Here is a 22,366-nt window from a genome sequence, read left to right as displayed (position 1 = left end):
TTACAGGAATAGTCACTGCAAATTGCGTGTGCTGAAACAAAACCACATTAATTCAAATAGCAAGAACAGCCTTGATCTGCTGTGTTTGCCTTACAATTAACAGTCCAGGTTAATGCATTCTGTGAGGATCATAAGGATGTCGAGAAGTTTTGGCAAGTTGGGGTGATTTTTGGGGTTTTTTTTTTGTTGTTGGGTTTTGTTTGTTTGATTTTTGTTTTAGTTTGTTAGGTTTTTTAATATATGTATTGCAGCAGCATCTAGAAGCATCATTAGAGCTTATAGCTCCATTAGACTAGCAAAGCAAAACATTCAAAAAGAAATAGTTCCATGCAGAGTTGATTTAAATGGGTGACAGGTAAGGGGGAGGTAACTCCTGTGAAAAAAGTCATAAAAGCAGTTCCAAAAAAATAGTCACAATTTGTCTTCAAAAGATTTCAGATCTTCATTTAGAAGTTACAGGTTTCATTTTTGGCCTAAACACATGACAGAACAGACTTCTTCTGCAAAACTTTTTAATTATGCTGAAAATGCCTTTTTTTTTTTTTTAAGTTCTATGCTTATTCACTACTCAGAAAATTCATAATCTCATTTAACACAAGATATAATTAGAGAATGGAACAAACACTAAGGAGGCACACAGAAATTGATAGCACAACTATTGAAAGTACCAATTAAGTTGGTACTTAATCTTAAGGCATCTGTATTTCAATATTTGACTTGTTGCAGCCTAGGCTTCCCTTAAACTGCCAGTTTACCATCTCTCAAGGACTGGTTATTTCTAACAGGAAACCCAATTCCTAAATCTTTTACTCATGCTAACTAATCACACATAATAATAATTGTGGATTTGTACAACAAGATAAAACACATTAGCAAAACAGAGGTTGAACATCAGATCTAGATCCAAAACTTTATTCAGACATGAAGATTATAGAGAAAGCAACTAAAAGTCTAAATGTTAATTACTCTTTTCTTACAAGCTTTTAAGAAACCTATGTGGTAAGGAATTGAAATACTCGGTATTGTATTTGACTATTGAAATGAGTGCATAAAATGTTCTAAGTTTTTTAAAAGAAGGTCCATGCTGCAATCAAGTTTTGTGATTCAAAAAATCTGAGGCCAGAAGCTCCGAAGACTAAACAGTATGCCTAATTCTATCCTCTGTATTAACATAGTGCTCTGCATAATAGAATAAAAGACGTACTATTGAAGAATATTGATAGAGAGATTAAATTCTTTATATTCAGTCTATTGACTCAGCCATTGCCCACCAGAGAGAATATACATTATGTTGTATCAGAAAATGGCAAAAGTATATTCATTAATCTGTATGTGTGAATAATTCTCTTATCTTAGAAAGAATTTAAACCATTTCTAACTTATTCCAAATTGTGCCAGAGGGCAGCTGCACAAAAACTTGTATAAAATTGCCAGCTCGCCAATGACATCTACTCTCCGTACACAAACCTTCCATCAGGGCCATGAGTGCACCAACAGCCCTTGAACGCCCTGACCAGCCCGACCTGGGACCTGCACCCACACAACCAAGGGGCCAGGGACCTTGCTGTGGTCGACAAGGGCACTGTTCTGCCTGTGCTGTGGTCACTCTCGGCTCCTGGCTCATCCTCCCTCGTGGGAAGGCCCACACCTCTCTGCTCCCAGACACAGGTTCTCCGAAACATAACATCTCCTTGGGAAGGGTGAAGGGGGGGAAATACTACCCAACTATTCGATCTCAGTGGCCAAGACGTCAACTAAAAGCTATTAACAACATTCCCTCTTTCACAGCTACAGCAATTGCCTTTCCCCAGAATTAAAAATTTAAAAGTCTGCCTTCCCCTTTCTAATTAACTTGCCAGCTCCTTGTCTCATCCTCCACTTCTTAAAAACATTAAAGACAACAAGTTGGACATAATTGGAATAAAAGCAGAGAACGCAGTCAGTGACCAAGGCCTGCCAGAGACAACACTGAGCCAGACCCCGGTTCTCAAAGATGAAAACTGGTGCACCTCTGCCGACTATGGCAATGATGAGGCATCATCAAGAGGGAGCACTGGCCTTCGCTCACACCCATCATGGCAGCACAACGAAACTAATTCAATAAGAGTAAAATATCTGGGAAATAAGTTAATGCTTCAATGATTTCATGACAAGTGATAAGACTGAAAATCCAAATTATTAGTTGAATTTGGTCAAAGTGTCAGGTAGAATGTTCTTTATCTCACAACAAGGACTTCCAGCAATTTCTTCAGACTGAGATTCTTAGAAATTTTAACAGAATATATCGCTATGCTATTCTGTGAACACAACAGGGAAAATATTTTAGTTTACAGACCCATTCATACACAACTCTAGAGCACAAAGCAGTAACATTTAGAGAATTTAAGTGGTTTAATAAGCAAAATTTGGAGAATGAGGCAAAGATCTCAGTACAGGATTAAACCCATCTTTAAAAAAGGAAAGTGAGATGAAAGCACTGTCAGTATATAACAATTTAATTTCTATGATCTATCTCCTTTCTTATCTCATTCAGTATCTAAACCATTTAATAATGTTTGCTTAATAACATCTTATTGTTACTCAAATTACTATCAAATCATGTTCCTGAATTAAAGCATTGGTGGGTTTTTTTGGTGTTTGTTTTTTTTGTTCTTGTTTTTGTTTGTTTGTTTGTTTGTTTAATTATTCCCAAGCATGAAAAGTAACTACTGAAATGTGATACATGGACTGAGTCTCCAGGGACCCCAAAATGGCTGTCCCTCTGACATTGTACTCTCCCAGTCATTTGACTGCCATGATAATTCTAAAGGTTTATACAATTAAAATATCAATATCACTGCTTTCCTGCTAATTATTTTACTAACAAAATCAAGTTGAGGAAATCAGGCACTGTTTGGGATGCTTTTACTGTGCAGACATTGCAGAACATATACTACTCTGCAGGAATGTGATGGTGAGAAATAGGTATCTTAAGATATTATCTTTCATTCCACCACGGAATGCTGGAATTTGGTAATCAGTGTTTGAATAAGGACTTTATCTTTCTAGTAATTTTTTTTTTCCCATTTCATCACTTGGGAAATGATTTGGTCTTCTATGATGTAACCACAATGGAAATGGCAAAAGTGACAGAAATATCACTTTTCTGCAGAGCTAAGTGGGGAGGGGAAAGAACAGGCTATCAGAAAGAAAGCCTACTTTTGGAAGTTAGTATCTGCTTTTCTGGAGGGTTCTTTCACCAGACATCAAGTCATTTTATTTATTTTTGTTGCTTGGTCTGAAAGTTTCTTCCACTGCAATTTCTTCTTTCAGATGCATTTAAAAAAAAAGTCCAATATTCAACAGAAAGGAAACTAATTGCTTGATAATGACCTTTTAAATGCCCAGATTAACCTTAATGGCTTTAAATGGAATTTTAATGAGTTATTCTGAGTATAACTAATTATTTGTTATTTATCCATAGACATGGACAGAGTATTGCTGATTAAATGAAACTTTAGCATAAGATGTTGTTTTAAGCTGCATTCTTTGCACAGAGATATACCATAGGAGAGGCATACATATGTATATATTCACATACACTTGTGCTCTGGATTGATAAGCCTGTCTAATGGCATGGTTTGAAACAGGGAATCCATATTCAAGTCCGTGCTCTGCCTGACTCCAGGTAATGCAAGATAAACTGCTCTGAACCAAGAAGAATAGAGATTTAAATCTAGATCTCCCACATTTCATGCTAGTGCTTTGTGCACGATATCCATATTGGTGATAGATAGATGCGTACTTCCCAAAATCAAAAAGCTAAAATTCTGACTTTGACAACCCAATTTCAGGAAAATGGTCAAAACATTTCATACTATTCTGGCATGAAAGAGAAAAACAACTTGAAACATCATGAGTTCCTGAAAAATAGAAAAATAGGTGTATGACGTGTAGATTTGCACAAGTGCCTTACCATGAAAAAAAACCATTTTATCTCCTTGAGGAAGGAGGTAAGCAAGCCACACTTGCCAAACTCCTAATTTATTTAGCCTCTCAGTCAATTGACAAGGTGAAGACATGGTTTTTTGCTTTGCTTTTGATGTAGTTTTGTTTTTTTTAAAGGGGTAGTCAAGCAATGCTTCTTTTACAACTCTTAATTCCAATCTCTGCAACTCCTAGGGTATAAAGATTGAGGCAAGAGAATACTAGTAATAAAATTTACAAAAGATAGAGAGGAGAAAGAGAAGAGACAGCATTAAAAGTTGTCTTACAAGCCTGGGAAGGAGCTGAAGAACAGTGGATGTTTTGAAAAATTGGCTTCCTTCACAGGTCCATAAAAACAACTCTGATATGTGCTATAGCGTAGCATAAACTTGGAGAGAAGTACTAGTACACTTGACTTTGAGCTTCAACATTCATATATCTTCCAGACTGAACTGTCAAATGAATTTCATCCATCTCCATTTCAGCTACTCTAAAACTACATTTCAAAATGTTTTAAATAAAATTGCATGAAACTGCCTTTAACTGAGAGCATGTCATCTAGCTATCACAGAACTTCAGGATATAATACCAAAAAAAATTACAGATAATCATTGAGTTCTACTCTCTTGGTCTTAATTTGGATTAATTCACTCATTTTTATTGTGCCTTTCACATTAAAAAAAAAGTATAATATCTCAAGTTGTATGACATCTGCCATCCGAGACGTTCACATACAAACACTAAAAGATCTGAAATCTACTTAAAATATCTATGAGAATGTGACTTTTTCCCATTTGTTTCCTACATGATAAAATAAAGGTTCTTACAAACCAAAATAAACTAAAAGAAGTTTTTAAGCCACATTTAGGAGCATCAGTAAATAGCTAAGTTACTTCTTTATCAGGAAGATAAATTCAACACATTAAAAAAAAAAAGGGGTTATCTTACAGGATTTCAGAAAAAAATATATCAAATCTGGGAATCTAGGGCTAAACACCATGTTTCTTGGCAAAACAGATAGTTGCTTCAATTAAAAGAGTATTCTGCTTTGCCTTTCTGGCAGATATCACCTTCCTTGTATTTTCTAACAACGAAGAAACCAGAAATGGCAGTCAGCCATGGTCATTCATACCCTTACCTCTTCAAAGCTCTTTGATGAAATTATTTTCAAAAATATTTGGGGGAGAGAGGAGAAAGGAATTTAACTGTATTTTAGTTAAAAAGAAAGATATCTTGAGTCAGATATGCTACCATGATATCTAACAGGTATGACACCCTCCAGTAAAACCATCGGCCAAGTTCCCTGATCAATCAGACGATAGCTTTTATGGGCTAGTCTCTTCTTCATTGTAAAGCCTCTTGCCACAACAGAAGAATATCATAAAAACAAAAGAAAATCATGCCCTCAAGACAGAGTGGGAAAATGAGGACACCGAAATACAGTTTCCATGAGTTAGTACACTGGAACAGCAGAATTCAAATATTGTAAATAATGATAAAAATAAGATACCACCCCCTAGACACTATCAGATTCTTTTTTTCTTGGTCAATGTATCAAAACTTAGTTCTGCATGGAAACTTTTCAAACAGAATTCAGAATTCAGTTCAGTGAAAATTAAAGATCTGCTTATCCCAACAATAGTTACATTGAAAATTTTTAGAGGAAAATTGTTATTAAAATCCAAAACTTTAGTTTTCAAAACTGAAGTGTTCCATTTTGGCTTGCTAAAGTGACCCAAGATATTTCAGCAATTTCAGTATTAGTGCAAGCTTTACCTCATTGCTGCACTACTCTTATACTTTTTATTAAAAGAATTCAAATTCTTTCCACTTTTTTGGATAAAATTTTTTTTTTTGCAATATTCATATGAACAGTTTCGAAATCCCATGTATAGTTTAACTTCTTATCCTTAGAAAATATTCTAACGGAAATCTTACTTTTCCGTATGTTATATAATGTTTTTTGGATACAAAGATGAATGGTTTGTTCATGTGACTAGCAATCTATTCATTCCTTTGTCTTTTCATATTTATAAAATATGTTCCTGGCTATACTACTTTTTTTAATTTCCCACTGCAACATATGCAAATGTCATAAACAGACCTCCGGTTTAAGTAGTTCTATTAAAATTCATGCATTGACTGCAATAACATAAGAACTCAAGACAAATTTTTGCAAGCTTTGTAAATCTGGTTCATACAGTTCTCTAGAACAAGGTTAAAAAAAAGAAGTTTTTCATATCTTTAGGTAGCTAACAAAAAAGCAAAGCAAGTTTAAGAGTCAACTTAAATAGGTTCTTTATAATAAATGTCAGCAGAATTCCTCCAAGTAGCAGTACTTGCTACTACATTGCTCTGTCATACTTCTCAGACTTCAGAGATAACTTTACCCTCAGAATTTCACTGGCAAATGTGTGTACAGAAGTTTTTTTCTTCTTTTCAAATAATTAAAAGACTGTAAAACATTCTTTCCTTTGCGTGACAAGTTCATGATCTACATTTCTCACACAGCAGACAGGCTGAAGAGAATTGAAGCTGACAGAAGACTTGAAATATAAATCACCATCATTAAGGGGTTTTGCCAAACAAATATAGAAATTCAAGTCATGAGGAGTTTGGCAGAGTGATGCATTTGTCATTTAAGCACATCATAACCTTCTTGTGGGGGATGTTGTGTGACACACAACAATATGGCATGCCTAAACAATAAAACATCAGCTCTTCACTGAACAAGTACACACTTATTGTCACCTTGGTAAGCTACAATCACTTCATATATCTATGATAAAAGGAAGCAGAAAATTGGTGTGGCATAAATAGAAAAAATGTCCATGTGCATTATGCGCTTACAAGCAGAAAAGGGAAAGTTAGCTGACCCTTGGAAGTAGAATCAAACTGCTTTATTTCACCCTCATTTCCTTTTGTCTTCTCATTTTACCCCCATACTTGGATTTCTCAGTATTATGCATTTCTTTTCTTTCCTCAAAAGGAGGATCAGAGATAACATTGGTGCATTACTTGATGAGGTCGGTCACCTCACAAATAGGGATGTAGACAAAGCAGAGATGTTTAATGCTTTTTTTGCCTGTCTTTAACACCAAAGATGGTGTTAAAGAGCCTTGTGTTAGAAGACCGTGACTGGGGGGATGATAAATTCCCAGCCAATTCTGAACTTGTTTGAGACTTGCTGCTCCAGGTGGATGCACATAAGTCTATGGGGCCTGATAGGATTCATCCCAGGATACTGAAAAAGACGGCTGATGTTATTGCGGGACCTCTCTCCATTATTTTTCAACGGCCTTTGGAGTTTGGAGTGGTCCCAGTCGACTGAGAGCTGGCAAATGTTGTCCCAATTTTCAAGAAGGGTAAGAAGGAAGACCCTGGTAATTACAGGCCTGTCAGTCTCACTTCAGTGCCTGGTAAAATTACAGAGAAGGTTATTCTGGGAGTTAGTGAAAAACACTTGAGAGACAACGCAGTCTGGTCATAGCCAGCACAGGTTCACGAGGGGAAAGTCTTGCTTAACCAACTTAATTTCCTTTTATGACAAGGTCACCCACTGGTTGACCAAGAGAAGGCAGTAGATGTGGGGTTTTTTTGATTTTAGCAAAGCTTTTGATACTCTCTCTCACAGTATCATTCTGGACAAAATCTCCAGCATACAAGTCCATAATACATTGGGTGAGCAATTGGCTGACAGGTCGGGCTCAAAGAGTTACAGTAAATGGGGTTACATCAGGCTGGCAGCCAGTCACCAGTGGGGTTCCCCAGGGCTCAATTTTAGAGCCAGTGCTCTTTAATGTTTTCTTAAATGATCTGGACGCAGGAATCGAATGTACATTAAGTAAGTTTGCCAATGATACTAAACTAGGAGGAGCTGTGGACTCCCTCGAGGGCAGAGAGGCCTTAGAGAGGCCTTACAGAGAGATCTGGATAGACTGGAGAGCTGCACAATCACCAACCGTATGAAATTTAACAAGACCAAGTGCAGGATTCTGCACCTGGGATGGGATAATCCTGGTTATACGTACAAATTGGGGGACGAGAGGCAGGAGAGCGGCCCTGCAGAAAGAGACTTGGGAGTTCGGCTTGATGGTAAGTTGACTATGAGTCAACAGTGTGCCCTGGCAGCCAAAAGGGCCAACCGTGTCCTGAGTGGCATCAAGCACAGCATAGCTAGCCAGTCGAGGGAGGTGATTGTCCCCTACACTGCAGTGGTGCAGCCCCACCTCAATTACTGTGTGCAATTTTGGGCACCTCAATATAAGAGCACTAAACTATTACAGTGTGCCCAAAGGAGGGCAACCAAGATGGTGAAAGGTCTCAAGGGCAAGACTTATGAGGAGCAGTTGAAGTAACTTAGTTTCTTCAGCTTAGAGAAGAGAAGGCAAAGGGGTGCCCTCATTGCAGCCTACAACTTCCTCATGGGGGGCAGTGGAGGCGGACGTGCTGATCTCCTCTTTCTGGTGACCAGCGATAGCACGTGAGGAAATGGAACGAAGCTGCATCAGGGGAAGTTCAGATCGGACATTAGGAAAAGGTTCTTCACCGAGAGGGTAGTCGGTCACTGGAACAGGCTCCCCAGGGAAGCGGTCACAGCACCAAGCCTGTCAGAGTTCAGGGAGCATCTGGACGACGCTCTTAGTCATGTGATTCCGTTTTAGGTAGTCCTGCAAGGAGCAGGGAGTTGGACTCGACAATCCTTATGGGTCCCTTCCAACTTGAGATAGTCTATGAGTCCTCCTCAAGTTCTTTGACTCTTCCTATGTCTATTTTTTCGGAAAAAGCACACCTGACTGTAGTTTCGAATATGAAAAGTCCCATTCCCCCCCCCGCTCAAAGTTCCTCCTGAAAGATGCTCATAGAAATTGCAAGCTATAGAAAGAAGGTAGAAATACAGCAATCAAATTTCTCAGAATAGCAAACAACAAAACAAATGCTTTCAGATTTTACCAGTAAACTGACTTTATGCATTATTGTTCTGAATAACTACATGTATGTACTAAATGATCAACTACACAGTATGGTATAGTATGGTTTCTCCAAAAAAAAAATTAACGATAGGAAAGTAGAAAGCCACGGGTACTTCCATAGAAACTCCTTAATCTCAAAGTGTGAGCAAAAAAACCTGACACGATTCATGAGTTATTAGAAAAATAAATGCAGCATGATTCGTATGCTTACAAAACACCATTTGCCTATGTCATACAGTAAACTCTTACTAAGCATTTAATAATGCAATTCCAAAATGGAATTTTCACAAAAGAATATTTACTAACCTGGATGAAAATGGGATAAATGTGAATTTGTTTGAAGTAAAACAAAACTATGACATCTGCAGTGTAAATAGAGCTAAGCTTCTTTCACTACATATCAGCAGTACTGTATTTAAATAGTTCAATTAATGGTAAGTTGAATATCACAAACTAACTGGATAAGACAAATAAAATTCTGGAGTCAAAACACAAAGAAGTTACATTATTTGCCATACTTGGGATCTTGCTAGTCAGATTCCAGTATCTCGCAGTTGGAATGTATCCCATGTTTGATAAACAAGCTTTGAGAACATGCAAAATACAAAGATATTGTAACCTGCTCCTGATTCAAGGTTTCTTCCTAATTGTCAAAGTTCACAGCTGTGCATAGTCACTCAGAAATTATCATACTCTAATACTGTTAACCTCAAATACAATTTTACCTACTGTAGACAATTTCGGTTTTATAAAATATAATTCTTTGAATAGATTTTTCCCCCATTACATTAAACAAAAAAAAAAAAATTGCTTTCTGCAATCCTAATACAAGGAAAGCATATTTTAAAACAAACTTCATGTGGAGTACAGCTGGTGAGCAGAGAAGGACACAGCTAGCCTAAATCCGATGAGAACCTAGGCTCTCACATAGAACCTGTATTTTCATTATAACTGATGTATCCTGATATCCTTAACCTTCAGCAGGGCTGATTATGAGGCTGCAACATTCAGAATATATTTTTTTTATTTGGAAGTAGAGCTGTTCTTTAGACAAACATGTATTTGCCATCATGCCAGAGAGTACAGTAGTTAATGTTAATGATGTTAATGATGTTAATAACAATACAAATAGCCGACTAGGTCTTCTAGTTTCTTTTTCAGTAAATGGGCAGAAAAAAATGGAAGCTTTTTCCATTTGCAATTCTTCCAAACAGAGGATGTAGTATATCCTGAAATCAAAAAGCTGGATACTTCATACACTCAGGAAAAGTTGTAATTCTTCTGTACCAACATTTGCAGAGGTATAACACTGCTACTTACCACAACAAATTCCCATACAGTGAATAGCAGTACAGAGTGCTACTAATACCACTTCCAATTTCATGCTTAATTTATGAAATCTTCATTTAAATCTCCTTGTCATTAGAGGGTTAAAAATTCAAGATTATTTCTGCTTTTTTTTTTTTTAATTTCAATGTAAATTAAGCATATCCTTGGTAAGTGGATCAGAGGACTCTACAGGGTTTGGGGGGCTTTTTGGTTTGGTTTGCCCCCTTTTTTTTTAAAAAAAAAAACCCACTCATTACTATCTTCTCTCAATTTCGAGAGATCAATCTGTGAGGAAGGGCATCTGAAAATCATGACTTGGCAAAGATAAAAGCAATTCAACAGTTGCTGCAGAAGATTCCACACTAAGCAAGAATAATTAAAGCATAAGTAGAACAAAGTGATAAATACAATAAAAAGCTTACATACAGATGCTGTAATAGGTATATTTTGGTGCTTGGTCTCAAATCAGAGTCCATGACCTTAAGAGAAGTTACCATATGCCCTACACAGGGCTCAAGAAGGGATAGAACAAACTTAAGTCAGCAGGAAAACAGTAGCATTGCCAAAAGCTAGTATAGACAAAACTTTTTTTTTTTTTTAATAGACAACAGTATGCCTCTAAATGCCTTTTTCAGGTTTGATGGAAAGCATTTTCAGTCACTACAGATCCATAGCCTAGATCTCCCTCCTCTAAGAAAGGTACAGATTCCTTAAAGAGCTGACTGGCACCTGTTCTACTCCTGTAAATCATGACTTGAGGAAAAGAAGTTTCTATTGCTCATGGAAGAGCCTAGCAGTCAGCTACGAAATACAAAGCTCAGCTTTGATTTTCTCCTCAGAATGAGGGAGCCCAAATTCACATCTTCCATTTTCCCAGAGAATGTATTAACAAGCAAGCTGGAAACTATTCTACAACATTCAGCTGAAGCTGCACTACTGTAAGGACAATAATTCAAGACTTCTTGGGCCAGGCAGAAGGATCACATGAGAGAGTGCAACTCAGCATCTCATTAATGATTCTTACATTTGTTATTAGTGATAGAAACTTTACTGGAAGCCAGAACAAAAACTCAAGATACTCCTCTTCTCAGACAGGTGGTCTATTGAGTGAAATACAAAATTATCACACATTTTCTTGATGGTATAAATACAATTACATATGCCTTGAAGCCTGCTCACCACATACTTACAAAAAAGAATAATAATTCCATTAGTTTCTAATTTCTGGTCAAAATTGAGAAAGTTTTACTCATACTAGGGAACTGTCAATTACAAAAGCAAAACAACAATGGACTCCACGCACCACCGGAAAGTACTTGCAAGCATTTTTAGAACTGCAATTTACACATGTGAATTTGACAAAAACGATGCCTTTAAATGCATAATCTTCTGGGAGCAGGAATAAATTCAGGCTTTTATGCTAAGACACTGAACATGTATAAACAGAAGACAGTCACGGAAAGACAAAAAAAGCGCAAAATCCAGAATGTTTCAATATGCTAAAGTCTTCCACTGTTAATCTTCTGACAGGGGTTTGGCGTTTTAAGGGAATAAAGGTTAAATAAGTCCTATAATATTTAGCAAGAGCAGAGACAGGTCAGTCAGGAAACATGTAAGTTACATTTCTGCCTTCTGTAGTTTCACTGTCAACATGCAATGCTACGAGGAAACAGGCATGGCATTTTTACACATGCCTACCCATTAAACACAATCCTCCTCCAATGTAAACTTCCCAGGAAGAAAAGTGGCACCCAACTGACATCCTCAAGTGCTAAAATATCTCATTTCTGCTTCTCTACTGCAGCATCAGGCTTGAAATCATTCCATAATATTTGTTATCATATGGTAGATAATGGTATTCTTTCTCTGCCATAATGATGAAAAGTATTTTGAGGATAACTTTTTGGAACATACAAAATAACCCCACATCTGACAATTGTAGCAACAGCTCTACATGGAGTGGAGACTGAACTATTTTCTCTACCCCTCACAGCTGGCAGCTCCAACGCATTATAACCTCACTTGTAGAATACCTACCTGATTGCAAACCAGAGAATTTTATGCCCTGTAAAAATAGCAGTGTAAGATCATTGTTTGACATTAGACCAGACACAGACCTCCTAGAAAGGCAACATGACAGGAAGTTCATTTAAAAATCTTCCCCAATTAAGTGTTCTTACCTCAGATGATTAGATAACTGCCTAAGTAGTAAAGATGTCCAAGAGAGTAATCAAACAATTGGACTAAAAAGGAGACAAATACTATCAGTGTTTAATGGAAAGTTAATTTAAAACCAGCTGTTATTTCAGCAAAATCTGTAAAAAAATGGTGTGTTGATACTATTAAATTAAAGAAAAATATTTGGCATTAAACATGCTCAAACTGTTCACGTGGCTTGTCACAATAACATTCTTGATAAACAACTGAATAAATCTCATTCAAGCTCAGTCTACTGCCTCTGAGGAACTAGAGGCTCATTACCAATATCATTATCTAAAACTAATTAGTAGTTGGTGATTGTGGCCTGCTGGCACTAGGAAGATGATTAACATTCCTCAGAAACAAACAGGGCTGGGTTGGGGGAGGAGAGGGATATTTCCCTTTTGCTTCAGCCTCAAATAGCAGAAAGGGAATTAAATAATTAACTATTTATACCTGTGCACATTGCAGCTCCGCTTCTTTCATTAATCTATAAAACATGGTGATACTGGATGTGCTTGAGGTATTTTCATTACTTGACATACATTGAGTTCTGAATTTTTTGCCTGGTTGGATGACAGAAATAGAAATCTTCAAGTGCAATTAAATATTTTATTACCATTGTTTAATTAAATAAATACTGGATTAACTTGTCAAAACAGATTTCACTGGAGTGCTAGAACAGCATTTTCATTTTTCTTCATGAATGTAATCTGTGCCTAAATACTGTGATGATTAGTATAATTACTTTAAATAGTACTGGGTGCATTTAGGGGAGAGGGATGGATCAATTACTGACTATTCCATGGAAAACAGTTCCTTTCATTTCCCTAATAATATTCTATGTAACCATTTTGCTCCTTTTTTAACTGAAGAATGGGTTCATTAAAAAATCGTAAACTGAAGTTTAGGTCAACCTTAAGTTCCATACCAGAAGAAAGCCCTGCAGTGTGACATAAGTCTCAATGTCTTATTTAGTGGACACAGTAAGAGTCAGATTTGCAAGTAAACTTTCAAAAATTTAGATATCTGTATTGGAAAATTTTCCTTTTGCTACTATCCTGCCACCTTGTAAAACTTGTATAACATCATTATAAATAGTTTATGCCCAGTGTAAATCCCTACCATAGCAAAAGATCAGATGAGCAGGAAGAGGTGAAGTTTTACTTGTACCTCTGTTGGTTCCCGTATAGTAAGAAATACATATCTATGCACATATATTAATATACACAGATACACATGGATGGAGAGAAAACACATCTGTCGACTCTGCTGCAAACAAAGCAGGGCTTTTTTTTTTTAAATCCTTTTTTTGGTTAATATTCTGAAGCATTAGATTTAATCACTGTGACACAGCTGGGAGGAGTCAATGCTTAATGGCACACTACATCAAGCGCATTACTGACCTCCAGTGGATGCAGCACTATCACCGAAATTTTTAAGGCTGCTGAGATTCTTCTTTAGCTTAAATATTTTCCTTTATTTGGAATAGGAGGATGTGAGATTATCCCTCTACTTTCATGGACCGGCAGAAAACCAGCATTCATTAAGTCCTAAATACACAAAAATATGCTACATTAGCATTATAAAGTATATTTGTTTTTGACGAAAAAAATTACTTAAAGCAAGAAATAACATGGCACATATTAAAGGACAAGTAGTATGCTGTATCTAAATGTAAAGTCTGTATTTGTGCCATACCTCAAATACAAGTACTAGAAATCTTGTTCAAAGTCATTTATTCATAACAAGATTAATTACAGCTCTCACATAATGTATGCAACATTCAAATCGTGCCTTGGTGCAAAAAATACACAATTAGCACGAAATATTTGTACAAAGTAGTGAGCAGTACCAATAACACTAAACTGGACTATGTTCATTACAGTAGAACAAAATGAAAAAACTGAAGTTTCTTAAGCTTTGGATTTTAATGCAGGTATTTATAAGGCTGTATTTATAATGCTTAGACTCAGAAGAAATGTTCATAATTCATATACAGCAACTGAAAAAAATTACATAGATCCTTTGATTAGAGTAATAGTCTGTAACAAGATTGATACCTTTTATATAAATACATGTCTGAATGTTACAGAATTTCACAGCTGAAACTCGAGTGCATGCATTCGATGATTCTAACCTAGGTTAGGAGGACATCATGTGGCAGAATAACATATGAACAGACCCTGTAACTTTCCACACTCAAAAAAACCTCCATCTATAGCTGCTACCCCTTGCAGCCAAAAATATTAAATACTGTTGACAGACTCTGTGAACGCAGAAGCAGTGTCCAATATTTGATATTAGGATAAAAGAAAGGATTATTAAGATGATCTGCAATTCTGTTACAAAGGTGTGGATGAATGACTGGACTCAAGAGGAGGTTTCCTCAGTTACTAAGCCCTAAGCAGCCATTTTGAAAATTTTAGAAGTACACAGTCCCATTTAGAGGATTAAATTTCACCCTTCTATGCACTTAGATCAAACTGTCTTTGCCAGAGCCCTAATAAAAGCAGTAATTTATGCATGTGTGACCCGAAAGCATCAATAAGCAACTCCAAGGAATATATGAAAGAGCCCCATCTTACCTCATCAGTAAAATCTCCCCTGAACAACTCCATGATTACTAGCACATTAATCCAAAAATACAGTGCTAGACAGGTATTTCTGGAACTATGTGTTTTATGTTGCATTTCTCTATAAAATCCATATTATTTCTCTTGTCAGAAGCCGATAATAAATCCTTAGAATATCAGATGAAGATGGAATCTACTTAAACGTTAATTTTAAAATTTAAAAATAAAACAATCCACTTTATTCATTTATAATTCTAGTCATAAATTAGGGAATCAATTCAGATTGTTATGTTTAAGTCCAGGAAATCAGGTAGAACCGGAAGAACAGAGAACAATTTAATAGCATGGCTAAGGATGGACAAACATCTACCTGTTTAGAATTTCATTTCAGATAATCACTGAAGACAATGGAAGTTCTGCATCAGAAAAAAAGCTGAAAAACAGAAATTATAAGGAGATTTTTCTCTTTCCTGTTTCTGGCCAGAAGACATAGGCTCATGCTACTTCCTTTCACAAAATCATAGAATCATTCTTGAAGTTTTTTTTTTAATTAGAAAAGCTATCATAGAGACATTAACACTACTTTTCCAAAAAAAAAAAAAAAAAAATTTGTCCTTGCCTGCTCTCATCAAACCTACTGTTGAGTAGTCAACAGTATGAAGCAGTTTTTCTGTCATACTCACTTAATCTCTTCTACTTTATCTGCTTTTGCTTTTTCCTAGGCAAATACATCAACAGATATAATATGAAAAAAGAAAAAAATCAGTATCAATGAAAGCAGATTGGTGTTGCAGAGGAGGCTTCTACGTGAGCAACAGATCCCTCCAGATCTACTCAAATGAAGCCACAGAAGGATTACAGAGAATGTACCACTAGAGCATTATTTTATCTCAGTGAATGGCGGAAGGGAAAAAGAGGTGTATTTACAAACGAACATACTGTTTTTAGAACCCTGAAGGAACGCTTCCCAAGGTCTACCTACCAAATACTTCTTGTGAGGGACAGAGAAATCTCTGCATGCCAGCATGGGAGCTTACACAATGGGATTTCAGTCTCACCTGCTCTCATCAATCCTGTCTGGTAAAGCCAGTAGGATAAAATGCAGAAAGTAGGTATGCAAATTTCTTTAGCCACAGTGCTCAGACAGCAAGGAAAAGGCTTCTATCAGCCAGCATCCAAAATAACCCAAGGTCAGATTTCCTGGAACTCAGCTGCAGAGGGCACGCACTTGAGCGTACAACCCTCTGCCATTCTCATATCTCCTGATTCTCTCCAGGCTACTGATTTACATCTCCCACCTGCTGGGTAATCATACGCTATCTATCAGTAAGATTTGTTTGCACTGTCGCATGGATTGCTGTTTTTAATCTCTGGATTGTTGAAGTCCAAAATCTCAGGTGACTACCCTCCGATACAGTTCCAAATGTAATCTGAAGGAGTTTCTAGTTGCCTGAGACGGGATTGTACAGTCTTGCTTGGCAAGTGTTTTGAAAGTATTTTCCATTTCATCTTGTTGCCTTTCAGCAGTCAGATGAAAAATTTCTTGAGCATCTGGGATGACATGTATTTGGGATTTTACACTTAGTCAAAAAAATATTTATCCAACAGATGGAAACATGATAAACTAGTCTCTAAAGTAAGCATGCCTTTTGAAAATCTCATGCCTGAGACAGCATCCATAGTTGACAGTAGACTGTTACGATTTCAAAAGTGTCATTGCACACAACTGAGAAAATGTCAGAATCAGTCCTCCTTCTTTATATAAAAAAATGCATTTATAACCCAAGAAACATATGGGTAATCTGAGTAATTGAGAAAAATCTAATACCTTAGAAGAGCTATTTATACACAGGATGAGTCAAAATTACATTTGCTTTACGTACTGTAATAAATTAATCCAATCTTTGCAAAAATCCTGAATAAGGCCTGATCTACAATTAGAAGTTTTTGCTGGCCTAGCCACGTTGGCAAAAAAAATCACAACCCCACTCAGTACTTTTATGCAGCAATGCACTTCATAAAGACATAACTGTATTTGAGAAAAGAAAATTGCTTTTGAGTTCATTTTATTAAGCTGTAGAGGCAAAAGAATTATCTGCTTAAGTTGTTTTTATGCTAGTGGGGATTGCCAATGTAAGCACAGAAAACCGTAGTAGGAAACAAACTAAACACTGGACCTAATTTAACACTGGTCATCTTTGATATTTAGTTCCAGATCTGAACTTTGCAGACAGAATTTTTATCTAACTAGTAAGAGGTGGTACAGCTGTGTTTGCATTAGCAGGCACAAATATTACCTCGATTTCCTTTACTTCCATCACATATTGTGACCTCAGAGTTACAGAGAACTGGAAAACCTTCTGGGCACGTAGACATAATAAACTCTTTCCTAACAAAAAATTAGTCACCCTAACATTTTGATTGTACGACGTATCACAAGCCGCAGGAAAAAAAAAATGTGACATTTCATCCTGAAGAGCCTTTTGTCAACAATTATTCATGGAGGTAAAGTTCAGGAAAAATTGCTTTCTACTTCCTCAGTGATAACTTTAATGAATATCATAAATTAGATCATAAGAGTATCTTTAAAGCTTTTGTTCTACTTCAAAGGAGTTTACAGATTATCTGTACATACTGTATTAACCAAATCAGTATGTATAATCTGTATATATTACCAGAACATACCTGACTTTATTCTTCACACTTTTTTTTTTTTTAATTTAAATATGTACTGTTGCCTTCTGGAATAGAAATTAATGAAAATGGTCTTCTCAAGACTTCATAAACATGACCATACACTTGAAAATCAATTATTTCTTTAACACCTAATTTTTGGTAAAATACCTTCCACTCTTGTGCAGGACCTTCAACTTGACAGATGACAAATATCACGTTGGAAAGAAAAAAAAAGAAGCACAAAATATGTTGTCTTTTTCTACTGAGGAAAAAAAAAGTATTTTCTACATGAGTTCTTCAATCATCAGAATATATTCTTTTGAGATTATAGGCTATGGTCATTCTCTTAAGGTTAGGGCAAAAAATTGCAGGGGTGAGTGAAATTAGGATTTTAAAGTATACTAGGCTCATACGAAAAAGTTGATTTCCAAAAATATCGAGTCAGTTTCCTTCAGTACTCAAAATCCTCAACTTTCAGTGATCTTGACTGTTCAGTACTTCTGAAAACTGCAATGACATTTGTCTTAGACACCCCCCCCCCAATTAGTAGTTACTTCCAAAAGCGTTGTTTTTACTTGTTCAAATATACACAGTAGAACAATTAGCAAATGTGTTCTGGTTTGCAACACCTTTACTTTGCCTTTACTTGTATACACCTATCACATCTGTCATAAGACTTCACTTGTCCAGGATATAGCTATTGATGGACTTTCGAGTAGCATATACATCTGCACATGAACTAAATCATATGTATCTAAATGCACCTGAGTGTGTCTGAGACTCATCTATTCAATTACACTCACACAAATTTCAATAAACAGAAATCTTTTGGGTTGAAGTGTTTTTTTCTGGATTTCACTTATTGATATTGCCTACTTTTCAGATCAAACAATTCAGCCCAGGTAATTTAAAATCTGAGGCCTTTCCTATTTTTTAAATGCTTTAGTTTGCAGACTTAGTATGTTTTCTTTTTCTTAACATATAAATATACCTTTTGTGATAATTTCTGCTTTTACTTGTAATTATCTGATTACAATTGGAATTATATTCCAATTATATTCCAATTGTATTTGAAGTTAAATAAGTTTCACAGAACTAAATAATTAGATCACAACCCTACGGAACTAGTGAAGTTATACTCAAGTACAAGTAGTTCTTTCCCAGGAAAGTCTCTCCGAATTCTACAGAGCTGCTCAGTGAATAATTTTTTTAAAGGTGAGTATTTGTGGGGTCAGACCTTAATACATTATGTTATACTTTCTTCTTTGCTGCTTTCTCAAAAAAGGTACTTTTAACCTGCATATTACACTTACTCATTACTCATTGCGATGTCACATCGCACAGAAATTGTTCTTCTCCTCCATCTCTATCCAAAATTTTGAAGTAACCTCTGATTTCACCATCAGACACACTGAGGAGCTCTCACAGGTGTCACACATACTTCAGCAGAACTAATTAACCATTTTTACAGTGCTGCTGATAGATGTTCCAGCCTTAAATGTGTATTGAGAGCCACCATTTCTCAAAAGGCTTCAGAAGAAACATACTTCTAAGCTTCATTTCAATCAATAATAATGAACAAAGATTACATGGCAAAAAATCTTGTGAGTTATTTGTTCTCCTAGGTCTCATATCAGCTGGCAGTAAATTCCTGACCCTCTCTGTTGCAGTTATCCTATGAAAGGCTGGAGGAGGGAAATGCCATTTTGGTATTTCACAGTGACTTTTGTTTTTTTAACCATAGTTGCTTAGCTGCTGAATACATAGGAACATGCAGAAAGATCCAGAAAATCAGACTGGGAATTGAAGAGAATACAAAGACCTGCAGGGAATCAATTAATTCCTACATATGCCATAGTCTTTTTTCAAAAAACAGCCCTGAGGGACCAAGTAGCACTTAATAATCTAGCAATGGTTAGAATTACTCGGGCCCTAAATATGATTAAAAAGTAGATGTTCACAGTAAGATATCAAAGCTCAAATGCTCAAGGGTCAGAGACTTTTCAAATGTGTTGCGTTAGACTATACTCTTCTTTCCCAAATGAGAGGTTGAGGATGCTGACAGAAACCTAGCAGAATTTAAAAACTCCTCCAACTCAAACAAATGAAACGCTGCTCACCAGATGATCTTAAAATCAGCAGTATGATGAAGGGACTTCCCAACTCCGGGATTCCTGCTGAGTTCTGAAGAAGATACTGGTTCTCTTAGCCGACTCCCTCAACATGTCATGGCTCCTAACCCCATGCTAGCTTTGCTGCCACCCTTTCATAATCTGCAATCATGGGTGCCAAAACCTGTTTTAGACTGTACTCTGGAAAAACTCCCACTGACCAGCAGACATACCAATGTAGTGCTGAAGGAAGTACCACATGTGGAACACCAATATATAGTGGTTCAGAAAAGGGAAGAGAAAGTTTGAGTTTAAAGAATGCTCGTTTTACACATAGTTTTAAAAATATAATTTTTTAGTTATGGATTTAGTTATGATTTCCTTTACATAAAGCCAATACTACCCATGTTTAAAGCCATATACTTGGCTTTAAATGGACTTGATGATCTTAGAGGTCTTTTCCAACCTTAATGATTCTATAATTCTATAAATGCTGCAGCTATCATGCTAAGGCTTGTAAACGTTTTGGTAATAAATTTCTATATGGCTCATTACCTCTGCTCACTTGATCAATTACCCATTTTTAGCAAAGTCTGTGTAAAAAATGAAATGGCCTCTGTCTTTTTGTTTTCACCTATGTGGTATATACTATGTTACCAGTTTCCATCGAGAACCATACCAAACATAAGTGCAATAAAGCATTGTGCATTCAGTTATTTAAACAGAGTTTGAACGCTAAGATGTAGGGTTTAATTCCATCCTGCTTTAGTATTCCATTATTAGGTTACCTCATGAAAATGAATGTATTCATTGCTCAGAGCAAGTCCTGCTTCATCTGAATAAGACTGCAGAATCAGCCTCCTCATATCGTCTTTCCTCATGGGCTTCTGTGCTAGAGCTCCTGTAAACAACCGCAGTCTCTGAAGACAAGCCTTGGCAAGAAATCCATAATTCTACTAATTTCACAAGTGTTTGAATTACATAACCTTCTTCAGTTCCATCATTATTACAGAACTATCATACTTCTCTGTATTCGCTGCTGTAGTATTTTACAGTAATGACTCAGAAGAATAAAGGTAGCAATAGTTTCACTGTATTGTCTGCAACTAATGCTATAGAATTAAGTTTACTGGATTTCATGCAGTCTTAAATTTATCAGTTTTCAGATTATGGAGAATAAAAAAATTGAAATCAGGGAAAGTTCTCTTACTTGTAGCTTTATAAAAAGGTAAATATTGAAGAATTTCAAATAGTGAAATCACATATGTAGAAGATACATTTCTGTACATGTACCCTCCATTTTAGTTTTGAAACAGAATGTCATCATTTACCAGGTTAGTCCTTTGTTATTAACCTAACAAGTAGCTTCCATTGTGAACACCCTTATATTCTATGATGTTTCCCTCTCTCTCATCCTAGCACAGAGAATATACACTGGCATAATTTTTTTAAGCATCAGTGAATATAGAGGTAATTTATTTCCAAAGGGGAGAAGGTACTAATTCCCTACAGACTGGCTGAATATGTTACCTTTTCAAACCATCCAATCAATGGATGCATCTACATGAGTCTTTAAGTTAGAAGTATGCTTTTGAAGTGAATCGCTTGTTCATTCCCTCTTACCTTACTTTGTTTCACACAGCACAGATCAGAGAGTACAGGTAGATATCCCCCAAAATGAAACAAAGCTGAAAGATGCACCGTACAGAGCATCTAATGTGCTCTAACTATTAACGGACTTTCAGTTCACAGGAGCAAACTGGAGCTACTTCAAAGCAGATTCCCTCCTTTCCCCCCACTCACATATAATGTGGTCATCAGGTTCTCGGCACCAGCTATAGATTGACTGTCACTGCACAACACTACTTGCTAATGTGGACACAGACAATATTAGCTCAAGGAGGTGGGGAGGCTGGTGCCAAATTTTGTGCAGCAGGATGTATTTCCTTCTTCCAACTCAGCTTTCCTCTTAATAAAATTTCCTTTGATGAAATTATTTTATAAATAGATCTTTTTGTTTGCATAGGAGGAATGGATGCAAGTTAGATTCACGTATGTCAGGAAGTTCAAGATGGGAACTCCACATTCTAGCAATCACAGCCTGGCATGTTACATGCATGTACGTGCATGTTATCTGCATGTACAAAGAGGAATATACTGAATGTGTGGTTTACATAGGTCTTTTTATCATGTTTAGAATCTGCTATCATGCTTATCCTGTGACTCCAACACATTTTACCTGAAGTTTAAAAACCTATGTACTTATTTCAGAATACTTTGTGGCAAACAGCTTCTTCTCTCCATTCAAGCACTGTAAAAAATGCAAGTTTGGACATCACAGCTAAATCAGTGAGAGAGAAGAAATTTGATAGATAAATCAAATAGTCTGGATATGAACTCACGACTGCGATGAGTTTTGCTATTTTTGAAGAACCATCCTGGAAAGGCTGAGGAAAGTGCTATTAGAAGAACTAGCTCTATTAGAAGAACTAGCTTTATTAGAAGACTGACCTGTTTTTTGAAAATAATCCCAATT

At 36.3% G+C, this 22,366-nt stretch overlaps 1 long non-coding RNA gene across 1 annotated transcript in view; it reads right to left on the bottom strand.

Moving 5' to 3' along the window:
• LOC142088155 (uncharacterized) overlaps nt 1-22,366 on the bottom strand; it is a 156,062-nt gene that overhangs the window by 115,819 nt on the left and 17,877 nt on the right. The window contains exons 5-7 of the long non-coding RNA XR_012675748.1: nt 20,619-20,731; nt 13,874-14,020; nt 12,924-13,033 (exon numbers count right to left, since the gene is read on the bottom strand). This is a non-coding gene — a long non-coding RNA (uncharacterized LOC142088155). The remainder of the gene's footprint in view (nt 1-12,923; nt 13,034-13,873; nt 14,021-20,618; nt 20,732-22,366) is intronic.

The sequence above is a fragment of the Calonectris borealis genome, chromosome 14, assembly GCF_964195595.1.
Source record: "Calonectris borealis chromosome 14, bCalBor7.hap1.2, whole genome shotgun sequence".
Lineage (NCBI taxonomy): Eukaryota > Metazoa > Chordata > Aves > Procellariiformes > Procellariidae > Calonectris > Calonectris borealis.
This window is presented reverse-complemented; position numbering and strand designations above follow the sequence as displayed.